The 16,385-nt window shown below is 46.3% G+C and overlaps 1 protein-coding gene across 1 annotated transcript in view; it reads right to left on the reverse strand.

Moving 5' to 3' along the window:
* EDA (ectodysplasin A) overlaps positions 1-16,385 on the reverse strand; it is a 191,237-nt gene that overhangs the window by 155,484 nt on the left and 19,368 nt on the right. The gene's annotated exons all lie outside the window — the stretch shown is intronic.

Consider the following 16,385-nt stretch of genomic DNA (forward strand, 5'->3'; position numbering starts at 1 on the left):
CTCCCCTTCCCTATTCCAATTAGGAAACCGTGAATGGGAGACTGATTTATTACTTAAGGACCAGTTACAATTTTCCCCTGAACAGATTTAACAAATTTGTTCCACCTGCTCAATTATGGGCCCGGTGACTTTCTTGTGGTTTCCTTGAAGTTTTTTTTAGCCCAACCTCAAAGACTGTACTCCCACCGAAACACCGCACCACTGCTATGGTTAAGAGCCGCTCTAGGGGAGAGGCGGCTTTCATGTCAGCATCACCGAAAAACACAAGAAAGCTGGAGACGGTGACCCAGGAGGGAACCGTCCTGGACATGCCCTTGGGGAGGCACACTGACTCCGGGACGTGGGGGAAACGTGCTCGCCCCAGCCCCGACAAACCCCAGGAAATGCCCCAGCTGCAGCAAGCACGCTGCCTTCTGGAGCCAGGCCTCTCACCAACACATGCCCCAAGCTGCCCCAGATGTCCACAAGAAGTCATTTGGCTTCTCATGAAGCCTAGAGGAGGAAGGGATCTCGAGTACCTCCTGAGCCTACCCTCCTACTTGGTGTTCGGGAACGTCACTCGGGGTCTTCTGTTTCTGGGATACTCTGAGTATCCCCCTTCCCCCAAGCCAGTAGGGTTGGGGGGCCTTGGAAGAAATGGCTAATTTCCTTGGCTAATTTCCATCATTACTTTCTTTCTTTCTAGTCAGCTCAACCTCCAGGCACTTGACCCAAGTTTTCCAGCCACAAACTCTTTAAGGGCAAACATGGCACATCTGAGCTGTCCTCCCCCGGAGGGGGGGGGGGCGGAGAGAGGGACTCTACAGATAATGGAAGTACCATCACTGGCAATGGCTCCAGTCCTGGATGATTACAGCCACCCTTGCTTCCTTTAGCTTTCCCCTGACCAGACTTTCACCAAAGAAAGGCATTTTTCTCATATTGCCCAAGCAGAAGTAGGACCACTTTCTTTCCAGGCACATCCTGGTCTCTGTTCACTTTAGCCATAATGTTACATCTGTCAACAGCCCGTGACCACATGAGCATTCATGAATTTGAGCCAGAGATCACCAAGTCATCATGTGACGAAGGAGGAAACCTGCTGAGATGGGGGAAGGGACCAGCCCACAATCATATATGCAGTGGTGTGGTCAGAATTTGAACCCAGGTCCAATTCCAACCACTAGGTCCCACTTGTCACTAGAGCACGCTACCTCAGGCTTCCACAGGTATGACCTCACGTGAAACCTCGGGTCCCAAAAGCTTCTGATTTTTCCAGTGGGATCAATAGAAGAAGAGGATTGATGCAAGCTGAATTTGCTTTTCAGCTACATCACTAGAGCCATTAAGCAGGGGCTACACAGATGCAGTGATCCAGGCAGGAGCTTCTTTGTTAGGTTGGGAACCAAACCATGAGGGAAACATGTTCCCGGCTCTTCCCAGTGAAATCTTACTGGATCTGTAGCATTTGTAATGAGAAATATTAGAAGAGGAAAAAGGAGCACCATACTAGTCATTCAACAAATTAGAAAGAAACTCAACTTGACAGAGTCAGTGGTCTGAACAGCCCCAAGATGGCCAAGAGGGAGGAAGCAGCATAGTGGGCTCTGCTCTAAAGAGATAGAGACAAACCAAATCACAGGGACTCATTTGTCCATCTCAGTACAGCACTGGGAGACACATGGGGAGATCTGTGACATGAGCGAAGGGGCAGTCCAGAACACTCCAGGGTCCAGGGCAAGAGGAGGTTCCAAGACCCACACCAGTGGGCCACGATGAGGACAAGTACCAACTGGAAGCTTTGTCCTTCCCAGAACCAAGTCAGATTAAGAAGAGGACCTGCTCAGATACAGAGGATGTTCAGAAGCTAGCAACACAGAAGGAGATCCCAGGGTCAGAACCCAGGTACAGAGCAGGATCTCACTTCTAGCACCTAGCCCAGCCCGGTCTACAGAGCAATAATCAAGGTAAGAGGCTTAGATTAAAGGGGAGCCTACAACTCCATAGAGCTTTCTAGCCGGGAGACAGCATCATCAGCAGTTTACCATTGCTCAGACTGAAACCCAACCCAGAAACATGAAGAGCTTAGATCAGGGGAGCAGCAATCAGCTTCTTCCTTGGATCAGAAATCAAATCAGAAATCAGAAAAATCAAAACAAAAATCAAGAAAATTAAGAAGCACTGAAAACTTGCAGGTTCCCAGCTGACTTGTCCCTAAGAACTTGAAACACAACACTAAAGTACTTCAAGATAGCAGAAACAAGAACAGCCTAGACCTTCCCTCCAAAAGTGGACAGAGCCCAGTTATATCATCACATCTAAGTCAGGAAGCAGGCTGTAAAAAATGGAACCACACAAAAAGAAACCTACCATGAGGAGCTATCATGGTGTCAGGGACACTCTAGATACAGATGCAGAAGAGAATGACTCCAAAACATCTCAAAGTTTGAGCACAAATTCCACTAGAATTCCTAGAAGGAGTGAAGCAAGAATTAAAGAGTTAAAAATGTTTTCATAAATGGAATGAGAGCACTTGAGGAAAAATTAGAAAAGAAATGAGAGCTACTGAAGAGAGAATTAGAAATAGAAATGCCTTGGCCCAAGAGTTGTATAAAAGCCTTATCCAAGCAACAAACTTCCTGAAAGCCAAAACCGACTAAATAGGAGCCAATGACTCTATGAGGTAACAAGAAATACTAAAAGAAAGTCAAAAGGCTGAAGGTATATTACAGCAAAAATAAATGACCTAGAAAACAAATTGAGGAGAAAAAATTCTAAAATCACTAGACTACCTGAATGCTACGACCAATAAAAGAGCCTATATATCATATTTCAAGAAAACTACCCAGATGTCTTAGAATCAGAGGGCAAAATGGAAATTAAAAGAATCCACTGGTCAGTTCCTGAAACTCCAAAATGAAAGTTCTCAGGAACAAATAACCCAAATCCAGAGCTTCTAAGTCAAGTAAAAATATCATAAGTCACCAGAAGGAAAGAATTTAAGTCCTGGGAAGCCACAATCAAGATCACACAACTTAGCTGTAGAACTCAGACCTGTAGAAAGGATGGATCTCTTCATGTGTGAGAGGATGATGATGGTGATACAAGGAGACAGAGAGCCAGTTGCTGTTCTCTGACCTCTCCACTGAGAGGCAGTCGCGTTCTCTGACTTTCCTCCTCTTCCCTCTGCCTCCAATTTATTTCATTCCCAGTCCACAAGCAACACCTGTGTCAGCAAAGGCTGCCCCGCAACTCCTTCACATGTTCACAGCTGGGGAGGCTCTCGGAAAATTGACCTGCCCCTTCACCTAGGCATGGTCCTTAACAGTTAGCAGCCACCACTATAAAGAAGTGGAGAGCTTCGAATATGATATTTCATAAAGAGAAAGATATAGACTTACAGCCCCAAATAACTTATTTAGAAAAAGACTAAGTATAATGCTTGAGTAGAGAGGAAATGGACCTTTAATGAAATATAGGATTTTCATGCACTCCTGATGAAAAGACCAGAGCTTCAATAAAACTTTGAAGTTCCAACCCAGGAGTGAAGAGAAATATAAAAAGGTCAACATGACTGAACAATTATAAAGAACTAAACAAGACCAAGCTGCTTACATTCAAATATGAGGAGAGGATAAATGTGTCCCTTCTGATCCTGATCATCATTAAGGGTTATAGAGGCAGTTCAATAAGACAAGGCCCAATAGAGGTTCTATGATGGCTCGATGATATCATAGGAAAGGAAAGAGAAAGAGGAATACACTAGAGAAGGCAAAAGAAGGTAAGGGGAAAATATCTCACATAAGAACACACAAGTAAACAAATAAGGAGGAGAGGCTAGAGAGAAGTGGCTGACACCTGAATCTTATTCTCCTCTGAACCGATCATAAGAAAAAAGAAGAGAGAGAAAGACAGAGACAGATAGACAGACAGACACAGACAGCTAGGTGGGGGGGAGAAGGAGGGAGAGAAGGGTAACAGAAATTCATTTCACTCAACAGAAATAGGAGGGAAAGAAGAAAAGGAGAGGAAATTAAATGGAAGATAGATTAAGAGAGGGCTTAGTCTTTTATTTTCTTATTTTCTAAATAGATATAAAGAGTGTTTTCAACTTTCATTTTGGTAAGACTCTGTGTTCTAAATTTTCTCTCTCTTCCTCCCTCCCTTACTTCCCCCTTCCCGAAGACAGCAAGCAATCTGATATAGGTTAAATATGTGCAATCCTTTTGACCATATTTCCATATTTGTCATGTTGTGTAAGAAAAAATCAGACCAAAAGGGGAAAAACCACGAGAAAGAAAAAGCAAACAAACCAAAAAAGGTGAAAACAGTCTGCTTCTATCAGGATTCAGTCTCCATAGTTCCCTCTCTGGATGTGAATGACATTTTCCATCCCGAATCTATGGGAATTATCTTGGATAACTGCAGTGCGGAGAAGAGCCAAATCTATCATAGCTGAGGGTCATGTCATCTTGTTGTTACTGGGTACACTGTTCTCATTTTAGAGAGGAGGAAACTGAGGCCCCGAGAAGAAAAATCACTTGCCCAAGATTGCAGAGGGAGAAAGTAGCAGACCAGATTCTTTCCACTGACTTGTGGGGGATCTGGCATCTGAAGGATCTTTAAAACTTGGGTAGGCTCCCCCAGACATGGGAAAGTACCCAATATAATACAATCTAATTTTTTAATACACAAAAGACTCTCCACAAACCAGCAGAAGGCCCATAGCAGCCTACTGCATCAGGCCCAGAAGGTCACAATCCTGCTTGTCCCCTTACCCTACTCGCATAGTCTCTATCCTAGCTAAGGCCTTTGCTTCCCAGCACTCCCCTCTCTGAGTGATCCTTCATACAGCTACCAAATCCATGCTCTAGAAACACCAATCTTGCCCTCCCTGTGCCCTCCTCCCAAACCTTCCCATTCTGTCCATTCCCAAGTAAATGGGCCACTCCTTGTCGGTCACGGGAAAGAAGAGCTGACCGACCCGTGCCCAGAAGAATCACCAAGGACCCCGAGCAGGGCCTCTCACACTGGTCAGTCCTTTGGGAAGAATCGACATAAGGGCACGAACAAGAGGGCAGGGAGGAGACCCGATATGCACCCACACCCACGAGATGCCAGTTGCCACCAAGTGTCAAATGAGAAATGCCTTCATTCTCTACTCATCAGTCATGCTCAGAGCACTAACTGCCACATCCAGAGAAGAATCAATCTTCATTACCTCAGCAAGCTGGAAAGAGAAATCATGGCCAAAGATGGGGCGTGAGCACCTGTGCAGGAGCTCCCATTTAGAACCACCTCCATTACAGGTCAGTCTGTAAAGTGACCTAAGTTCTGAGCAGCACCATTTTTGGAGATAAAGAAACCATCCAAGATGGAAAGGGAAGCCAGCTCTTTGGATACCCCGGCCAGGGCTGCTTCCTCTCCACCAGCCAGACCTGCACAACCAGCAGCATTACAGTATTAGAGACTTTCCTTCTGAGAATCGCCATATACGCCATGACAGCTGGTAGGATGGACCCAGGAGGTAAAAAGGGGGCTTGGCCTCTGAGGCAGGAGATTGTGTTTTACAGGTGTTTCCTTGAGATGGCGAGGTGTGTGTCCTCTCGCTGCATCTTTTCTTAGGATGCAGCACTAATTGCAGGTGTCTCCCTTCTGGGGATTCACCTATGCAGTGCTGAGTGGGCTAGGCCCGGGGTTGACCCATCCAGCAGGTCATCAAAGTGTGGGTCCTGAGGCTGGATATTTGTCTGTGAGGCTATTGCCTGAAAAGGGATGGGGTTAGAAATGAGGAGGGAGCCAAGTTGAGATGGAGCAGTGTCTCAGTTTAATGAATGAAGATGGTCTAGTTAAATACATTTCTGAATGGGGGGTTGCAATGTAAAGAATGTTGGACCATAGGTGTGGCAGAAATCCTGGGGTATACTGTTATCTAGATCCTGGGCGGAGATGACCGATTTCTTGGGACACACATTATCTAATCTCAGGAATTTAGGGTGTTTGCTACTCATAGTCACGTTCTTCTTAGCTCTTTGTCTCCTGTCTCCAAGGACATGGTCTCTGGCACGGGGTAACCCCAGAGGACAGTAAATGTAAATAACCAGCTTTGAGTCCATAGGCAAGAAGGATGAGGAGAGAAGTAGAGAGAAGCAGAGATGTAGAGGGATTCAGAGACACAGAGACATACATACATCTGCTCTTCTTCCTGCTAACCCCTGCTGAGATCACCTATAAAGAAGAGCCGTTTGGTCCTTTAACATCGGTCTCATCTCCGTGTCTGTCCGAGGAAGACTGGTATGTACGGCCCTGACAATCAGTAACTCCTCCGAGTGGGAGATTACATTACAGGGAACAGAGAAGGAGGGTCAGGGAGCTCTTATCCGTGTGGCAAAGGTATCCCCAACTCAGAACGGGGTTGGAACAGTGTATCCAGTCTGGGTGTTGGTTATTCACAATTCTACTGAATCTCGGTAAAGTTGCCACAAATCCATTCGAGGGTCCTCATTTGTCTCCCAGATGATCCCGGCGATCTTAGAGCAGATGCTTCCTTCCCAGCAGGATGGAAATGATGCTTCCAGAGACTTTTGAAGAAGAGGAGGCTGCTCTGGAGACGGGGATGGAGCTCACCAAAACCCCTAGGCTGACGTTGACACGGCAGCCGAGCCACGCTCTGCCTCAGACTTGTGTCTGATCTCTATCACGCCATCTTTGTTCCACCAGATGACGTTCTGGCGTGGGCCACGCTCCCGATGCCTTGCTGAAAAGGGACAGTCTTGAGGATAAAATAGGCAGATGAAGCCGGAAGATGCAAATTTCAGACTTTGACACAAATTCATTTCCCAAGAGTTCATCTCTTCAATTGTCCTGACAGCCCAACAACTGATAAGGCAGAAAAATCTAAAACATGAGCTAGAGGGCCCTGAATTTTCCCACCTGCTAAAGGAGGGGGTTGGCTTCAAGGTCCCCCCAACTCTGCCATTTTCTGCTTCCTAGAGATGAAATCACAGAAAGTCCCTTGGCCCCCTAGACTGCTGCCTAGTCATCTGCTCCGTGTATGGGCCCAGGCAGACTAGGAGATTGTAAAACCTTGTGTCACCGGCCTGGCTTCCCAGCTGATCGCTGCTTCGGGATTTTGGCTCTCGCATACACTGGGATAGCGTAAAAAGACTCTCGTCTCTCCATGGCTGAATGGACAGGGGAAAGAGCGGTGACTTGGGGAGAGAGGAGCTCAATTTAAATCTTGGCTCTTTGACTTATCTCCTGTGACCATGGCAAAGCCACCCATTTTACCTCTCATGGCATCCATTTCCTCATCTGTGTAATGGGTTCAAGAGCCTCTAAGTCTCAGATTCTATTTCAATGGCCAATCTTGAGTCTTCAAGACAGAAGAGCTGCTTTGTAGGAGACACTCCCCAAATCCTGCCCTTCGTGAGGGCTAGACTGTGGATGTGGAGTCTCTGATTTCTTCAGTGTTGGGAATTCCAGTGTGGAAACTCCCAGCAAATGCAAATGAGTTGGGAACATCTTGGTATTTGCTAATGACCAGGGGTGCTGGGAAGAGAAGCAGCACGCTCAGGGCTGCGCAAGCAGGTACAACTTGAATTCAGATCATTTTCAGTCAGAGGCTAGAACTCAGGGTGCTGGGCCATGCCACCTCAAGACACGGTCACCAGTATCTCCTTTTAAGCAAGAAGATACCAGGGCCCAAAGGGCAAACTGATATTTGAACCCAGGTCTTCAGGGGTCCAATGGCAGGGCCCTTTCCACTGGGATAGGGCGAAATTCACCTCCAAGGGCCGTATCCCAGGCAAAGTTGATCACTGTCATCCAGGAAATCTCTCTCTCTCCAAATGACATCCAGTGGGCCCTGCCCTCCAGCCAATCACTAAGAGATCTTTAGGAAGAGAAGGCATCAAGACCAGCTCTGTGTTGGTGGCAGAGAAAGGCCTAGTGAGAAACCACCTTGCCAGCTCCAGGGACTGGAGAAGAAACTGGCTGGGATCCTCCCAATGTCACACAGATCTGTCCTGTTGAGCCCCAGAGGGGCACAGAACATAGAGACAGCGTTCTAAATTTCTTTGCCCAAGTACAGAAACTCCCTGCCAACAGAAAGATGGCAACTCGGCCTAAAGTTTCCTAAAGGCAGGGAGAAACAAAGCCCTGACCCAGGGTTCCACATTCAGGAGGTCTTCCTGGCTCCTACCCTCTTCGGCTCCTTTCAGACTAGAGCCTTTCATTGTTGGATTTCACTGCTGTGGGATTTGAGCCTGGCTTTTCCTGATTCTGAGGCCAGCCTTCAAAGTGCTATGCCTCCTTCCATGATCCCTGGAATCAGGAAGAGATCCCGGGTTCAAATTGTACCTCAGATACCCTGGATCATAATTTGGGAGCTGGAAGGGACGGGCCTTTGGAGTCATCCAATCTCACCCCTCATTTTCCTAGGTAAGGGACTTAAGGAGAATACACAAATCATTTAGCCTCTCAGAACCTCAGTTTCCTCAGCTGTAAAAAAAAAAAAAAAGAAGCTAATATTAGCATTGACCTCCAAAGGGCATGGAAATGGAACCTGTTTGTATTCCTGCAATTCTCTGTTTTGGGAGTTGTCCAAAACGTGGGAAATCGCTGTTGAAACTCGAAAGCATGATGGAAATAGGAGAGTTCTCCCCCCACCCCCACCCCTGCCCCCACCCCCACCCTCAGCTCTGCCTCATCCAAACGGAGGCTCCAGCTAATGCACCTAATCCAATTCAAGGCTACATTCACCCAATAAAGGAGCGAGGCACAACAAAGGACACTCTTTATCAAATAAACACTAACACAATTTAGAGCTGGCGGCTTTTCAATCAGTCAACATCTGGTCTATCATTGTCTCTTAGAAATGCTGCGAATGGAACCGGTCCCAGAAAGTCATTTTTATGGGCTGCCTGCTGCACCCCACTTCAATTCTGCTAGATGTCAGAACACAGGAAAACCTCAGTTATCCAGAAGGGGGGGAACCAAGTGATGTGTGCATAATCACCGATTTCCCCTTTAAACACAATCGGTCGTTTGGTCGCTTGCTTGGGTTTCGGCCTTCTGGACAGATGGCAGGATCCCAGACTCAGAGTTCAAGTCCATTATTTCACACCGAAGGAAACGGGTTCAGAGAGCCCCTGCCCAATGTCACACCAGCAGGGATTCTGACTCTTTTTGGGTACAGAGGGTCCGTGACAAAGAAGATTGATTAGCTGAGAGGTGAATGGAAGGAAAGAGACAAGGGCTAATAAGCTCTTCTGTTTCAATGGCATTTTAAGGGGGGCAAAGAACTTTACGGACTTTATCTCAGTGAAGCTTCAAAACCCCTAAAAAGGCAAGAGTCATTATTCCCATCTGTTGGATGACAAGACTGGGGGTCAAGAAGTTGAATGACTTGACCAGTTAGCCAGCAAGTATCTGAGACCAGGATGAAATCCTGGTCCTCCTGACTCCGAGTCCAGTGGTCCATCTCCTGGGCCACACTGCTTTTCTAAGACAAAAGCACAGAGAAGCAGAATTGTGTTCTTCTTGTTGACACAGGTATCCTAATAAAGTCTGGTTCCTTTAGGTGGAAGACAGAGACGGTCTCAGGCTACAAGGGTGTAGGGTGCATTGTCTGCCCGTTGGGGGCTCCTCCAGACTCACTGCACAGTCATTTCCCTTCTTCTGAAAGCTGACGCAGGCTCTGAGCAAAAGGCCCAAGGGTTTCGACAGCAGGCCGGGCAGATGACTTGGGCCATTCTGGACTTCGGGTCAGCTGCTGCTGATGTTTGCCATCAGAGGCCTTTGGGTCCCCCCACCCCACCCCGTACTTCTCAGCTGTATTCATAGAACTAAGACTGCCAAACAGCTGAATTCCACTTAGGTGAAATACTGCTATATTTGGTTAAAACAAAAGGCGACCTGAGCAAAAAATACCAACTAACTCCCCGTTCCCATCCCTGCCTTTTACTAAAACTAAAAGCAGTTTTATGATCTGGCAAGGAGTCCGTGAGCAGTTTGGGCGAGGTTCAATTAAAATGGATTTGCTTGTTACGGAACCTCTGACAAAAGGCCGACTACTAACCTTCAGATGGAAGATTTATGAAGCTTGTAACAGAAACTGCTGAGATTTGATCCTTGGAAATCAGAGCTAGGGTGTAAACAGGAGTCCTGACTCGAATACCTTTCTTATCCCACCAGCTCATTTTGACTGAGCTTTAGTTTCCTGGCTTTAGAAGATGGCCCAGGATGGAGCTGACATTTAAGGGGCTCTCAGATCTGTGCCCAGGGACCAAAAATCCTACCCATTTTCCCCCCAAGTCCCAATTCAACCAAAAAACTTGACAGGAAAAACTACGACAAAGCAATCCTGAGAGTGCAATTCTATTTTACAGATGAAGAAACTGAGGCTGAGAGAGGGTCTCAGGACTGTTCATCATTCTCAGCAGGATCTCAAACCCAGCTCTAGCCACTCTGTCAGCAGCCTCACAGAGGAGAATTCGAAGGCAACCAAATGCTAATGGTATTAAGTTAAAACAATTTTTTTTAAATGCAGCAGATGGGAAGTTAGGAGCCCTGGGTGCTAGTCATGGTGACTTTGGGGTAACTTCCTTCCTCTTTCTGGATCAAGCCTTCCAAAGCAGCCCATTCATGTCACCAAGAGAACCTCTCCCACTGGCACAGACTCTTTGGGGCCAGTTTTTCAACTCCAGTAGTTCTAAATCCCCCAAATTTTGCTGTGTTGCATCCACATTTCACATTCTCTTCCACAAGAATAACATGAGAAGCTCCAGGCCTATTCATCCAGGATGAATATTCCTCCAATATTCATCCTATTCATCAGTCTCTCCGACCCTGCTCTTCCGAAGTCTCTCATTCACCCACTGACAATGTACGATTTTCTTCCCAAAACAAAGACCCGTTGGAATCGAACACAGTGCCAGGCACACAGGAGCTAAAGAAAAGCTCGTTGATCCGTGCCTCACTGGCTACAGAGAGACAAAGAAGCACATCATTGACACCCCCCCCCCCAAACCCACCATGGCATCCGTCCTGGTGGGAGGGCACTGGGGGGCAGTGGGGCTGGTGATCGGCTTTCAAGTCATTAGCAATGGTTCTAAATAAGTCAGGTTAATAGTGGATCTGTCTCTCTTTGTTCCTAGGACATTATTGATTCCCACAAACATCTTCTTGGCCAGCTGAGCCTCAGCTGGAAACACTGCCCCAGAGTTCCTTCAATAATTTCCTCTTCACCACCTAAGGGAATAAGGTGCTAGAATTGGAGGGAGTTAATGCTCTTATTTATCTAGGGTTTTTTAGTTCCCATGACAACCTCATGAAGCAGGATGGCTGCAACGATTAGCCTGATTTTACAGACGAGGAAACGGATGCACAGAAGTAGAGTGACATGTCCCAAGTCACGCAGCCCTGCACTGAGCTCTGAGCTCTTTTCCCAGGACTAGCCAGCTAGGAGGGTGAGGAAGAAGTTACCAGCAGGGGCGCTGTGGAAGCACCTCAAGCCACATCCTGGGTTAGGGCCAAAGAAGGAACAAAGGTGGTTTGCAGGTGGGTTCAAGGGAGTAGGCCCTCAAATTGGAGGAGGGCACGTTAATTAGGGAGTGGGGCCAGCAAGGCAGCCCCCTCCATTTCTAAATCTCCTCCACCAAGGCTCAGAGCCCTCCAGGGAATAGCCCTCACCCTTGCCCACAGTAAGAGGGGGTTTTCTTGCAAGAGTCTCCAGCCCCGGGGTCGTCAAAGCAACCATTAAGAACGGTGGTCCCAATCGCTCACGTGAAGAGTTTCCTCAGGCTGATGGGTATCTCGTTTCTTGGAAGATAGGTAGAGACTGACAAGAGCTCAACGTGCTTGTTGGCGGCTTTAAGAAAAAGTTAATTCTAAAATTATTTCCTGGACTAGTTCCACAGAGCCCAGAGGCAGAAAGTAGGAGCCAAGAATCATGAACTTTTTGTACACGGATGTTTTCTATTGGGATTCTTACAGCTTCAGGCCTGCTAACAAAGGCAGAAGGATTGGAGATGCAACAGTGTGCAAAATGCTCAGAGAATGGGAAGTGCTCGGGGCTTCCAAAGTCCAGCCGGCATCTGGTTAACTCAATCCAAAGCAACAAGCATTGATGAAGCTTAACCTACTGCGCCCTATGTGCCAAGTGCTGGAGTAGGGAGTGGGCCCCCCAAAACTAAAGGAGACAGTCTCCATGCTCGAGAAACTTCTACTCCACTGCCACCCAGAGAGGAGAAAATCAAAGCTCCGACGCCAGGGCCGCTACCTCCTTGCTCTGGGAAGCTCTCGGCATCTCTAAGATAAGGCTAGAATAGTGCAGGTCTCCCAGGGTTGACATAAAGAAAGCTTTCTTTGGGGGTGGTTATTTGGGCACTTCTCGGTCCTGTCCAACTCTCCAGGACCCCATTTGGGGTTTTCCTGGTAAAGATGCTAAGTGGTTTGCCATTTCCTTCACCGGCTCATTTGACAGCCGAGAAAACTGAGACAGTGTCCTGACCTCATGCTGACTTGGAGTTACTCAAATCTCATCAATGTCCTCTCAAGATCGAGGTCAGGAGTGAGCTCCTCCACAAGGCTCTCCTTGATTCTCTCCCCATGCCCCATGGTGCCAAAAGTCCTCTGCCAGTTTCCTCTGAGCCGACTCTTACAAGATATGTAAAGAGCACTAATATGGCTTCTAAGAAGAGCATAAAAGGCTTCTCCCACACATTTGCTCACTCTACCTCCAAGTGCGCAGACCTACTCTAACCGAGCTAGCCTCCGACCCTCCTGCACGTCCCAGGATTTCCCACCGCGGTGGCCATCGGCCTAGCTGGGTTCCCACATTTGTATCAATGGTTTGCATGAGAGGAAATGGTGTTTACCAAACTTGCAGATGACACAAAGCTGGAGGGAAGAGCTAATATGTTAGCTATATTTGGGTATAGGCAGGATCCCAAAACATCTGGACAGGCTACAAGGCTGGGCCAGATCTAGTAAAATGTACTATAATAGAGATAAATGGAATCATACACCAGGGCTCAACAAAATCAACCGTATAAATACAGGATGGGAGAGGTTAAATACTAGTTTGTGGGAAAGATAGAGGAGCTTAATGAATCGAAAGCTCAGCATGAGTCAATGGGACATCGGCATTAAAAAAAAAAAATGGATGTGATCTTAGGCTGTGTTCACAGAGGCACCAAGACTTGGGCTGCATGTTGGGAATACAAATCCAAGCAAAAAGCAAAACAGCCCCCACCCTCCAGGAACTGACATTCTAAGAGGGAGAAACGGCAATTAAAGGAGGTTAAAAGGAGATAGAGGAGCCAGGAGTAGAGTTTAGTTTGGGGGTCACACATTAGAAGGACCCTGCCAAGCTGGACTAAGCCCAGAAGAGGACAAGCAGAGTACAAAAGGCAGAAGTGACCAGGGAAACAAGTTTTACCAGGGGCTCCTTCTCCCATCTTCTCCAGCTTCTCTCTCTCAGATACCTTCTGCCACTACTACTCCTTCACCTGTGTGTCTCCCATGAAGAGGTGGCCCTTCTCCTTCCTAAGGTCAATCCCTTTACACACGTACAAGTGATCCTCATTCCATCCCATCTTTTGCAGCAGATTGCCTCCACATCACCCATCTCTCGCTTATCCTTGTCCACTGGCTGCTTCCCTACTGCTTACAAACCGACCCAAGTCTCCCCCATCCTCAAAACCATCGACCTGATTTCTCCATTGGCACAAATTACGTTCCCATTTCTCTTCTCCTCTTTGTGATTAAACACCTCGAGAAGGCCATCTACACTAAGTGCTTCCATGTCCTTTTCTCATCTCCCTTGCATCCAGCTTCCAATCTTATCATTTCACCCAGTTATCCATGACCTCCAATTGCCCAATCATTTTCTCCATTCTCATTTCCCCCGACCTCTGTGCCAGCCTCGAACACTGTCAATCACTTGCTTTGTGACACCCTTCCTCTCTCCTGGTTCTCTCTTCCCACCTGTCTGACACCTTAGTTTCCTTGGTTGGCTAATCCTCCAGGTCACACCCATGGGTGTCTTCCAGGGCTCTGTCCCGGGAGAATTTGGAGAACTGCCTATTTTTGTCCTCTGAGCTAAGAATGGCTTTTGCATTTTTAAATAGTTTTATTGTATTGTAAAATGCAAACCCCATCCTTAGCTCACAGACTCTACAAAAACATGCAGCAGACTGATGGTGATCTCATCAGCTCCCATGGTTTCAATTACATCTCCACATTGATGATTCTCAGATCTACTTTGGCCCTAACCTCTCTCCTTACCTTCAGTCTCCCATCTTCAAATGTTTATTAGATGGCTCAAACTGGATGTGTCCTCCATATATTAAACTCTACAGGTCCCCAAGTGAATTCATCTTTCCTCTTAAACTCTCTTTCCTTACAAACTTCCCCATTACTCTCGGTACCACTAGACCACTGTCTCCCATTCCTCTAGATTCAAAATCCAGGCATCATCCTTGACTCTTTTCCTTTTTCTATCATTCCCCATATCCAGAGTTTCTGCCCTCTTAACATGTCTTGCATACACCCCTTTCCTCTGTCACCGGCCCTACCCTCATTACTTCACATCTGGACTAGTGCAATAGCCTTCTGTTTGGTCTCACCGCCACCATCTTACCCTATTCCCGCACTCAGTTATCCAATAAGCCCGACCAAGTCGTGCCGAACTCCCACCTCTGCCCCGTCCCCATCCCTACCCCCACCAATTCAAGAAATTCCAGTGGATCAAACCAAGCTGTCAGAGCTCTTTGCCAACACTCTCCAAATATCTTTAAATAGTGACTAAGATTCTAGAGTGGCAGAACCCACAGAGATGGAGTGAAATAATTTTCCAGTCCAAGACAACTTAGAAAGTTGGTAGGAGAAGTCTGTTGCATCAGGATGAGAAGAAGTGAAGTCCGGCACAGGCTGCACCAGCACAGACCAGGTACCAGGAAACCAGGAGCAGGCCTTGAGGCAACTGAATCAGTTTCCTGACCTCTCAGCCCCAATATGGTAAGGGGATGGGACAACAAATCAGGAGATTTGCAGGGGTCCCTTTGCTGGCGGCAGGGGGAGGACTCTGTTGCATTGCTTATACTTATATTTGGGTCGAAGTCCTGGGTCTTAGTCCCAGCATGAGGAAAAATACTAGTGTACAAGAGATCTTGTGGCAGCAGGGAATCAAGGACCCTGGTCACAGTTTTAGGGTTAAAAACAATGCTTCTGGTCACTCACAAACCAGTGCATGGTATAGGACAGTACTAAATGTACCTCTCTCTAGATCACAACAGCTTGGAAAAGCCAAAAACTTACAGATCTCCAGAATTACCTCGAAAAATGGCTGCACAAAAACCTAAAGCTCAAGAAAGTGCTCCCTCCACTTGGGAAGCAGAATCCCAGTACTAAGCCTAGAGTTAAAAGTCAAGAAATAGGCTGAAAAATGTGCAAACAACAGAAAAAATTGTGACCATAGAAAGTTAGTATGGTAACAAGGAAGATCAAAACACACTCAGAAGAAGGCAAGAAAGTCAAAATTCCTGCATCCAAAGTCTCAAAAAAAAAAAATGAATTGGCTTCCAGGCCATGGAAGAGTTCAAAACAGATTTTTGAAAATCAAGTCAGAGAAGTAGAAGGAAAAAATGGGAAGAAAAATAAGACTGATGCCATAAAATCATGAAAAAAGTCAAAAGCTTAAATGAGGCACAAAAAATACTGAAGGTAGCACTTTACAAAAAACCAGAATTGGCCAAATGGAAAGGGAGGTACAAAAATTCACTGAATAAAAAAAAAAACTCCTTAGAAAGTAGAATTGGCCAAATGAAAAAAGGAGGTACAAAAGCTCACTGAAGAAAATAATTTCTTAAAAGTTAGAACTGGGCAAGTAGATGCTAATGATTTTATAAGGAATCAAGAAACATTAAAAGAGAATCAAAAGAATGGAAAAAATAGAAAACAATATGAAACATCTCAGGGGGAAAACGACTGACCTGGAAAATAGATCCAGGAGAGATGATTTTTAAAAATTTGGACTACCTGAAAGAGCCTAGACATCATCTTTCAAGAAACTATCAAGGAAAATTGCTCTGATAATCAAGAACCAGAGGATAAATTATAAATTGAAAGAATTCACTGATCACCTCCTGAAAGAGATTCCAAAATGATATTCCTGAGAGTATCATAGTCAAATGCCAGAACTCCCACGCCAAGGAGAAAATACTGCAAGCAGACACACAATTCAAGTATCATGGACCCATAGTCAAGATAACATAAGATTTAGCAGTTTCTACTTCTGGAGGGCTTGAAATATAATATTCCAGAGGGAAAAAGAGGGAACTAAGAATCATCTACCTAGCAAAACTGAGTATAATCCTTCTAGGGAAAAAATAGATATTTCA

Source organism: Antechinus flavipes, chromosome X, assembly GCF_016432865.1.
Source record: "Antechinus flavipes isolate AdamAnt ecotype Samford, QLD, Australia chromosome X, AdamAnt_v2, whole genome shotgun sequence".
NCBI classification, from domain to species: domain Eukaryota; kingdom Metazoa; phylum Chordata; class Mammalia; order Dasyuromorphia; family Dasyuridae; genus Antechinus; species Antechinus flavipes.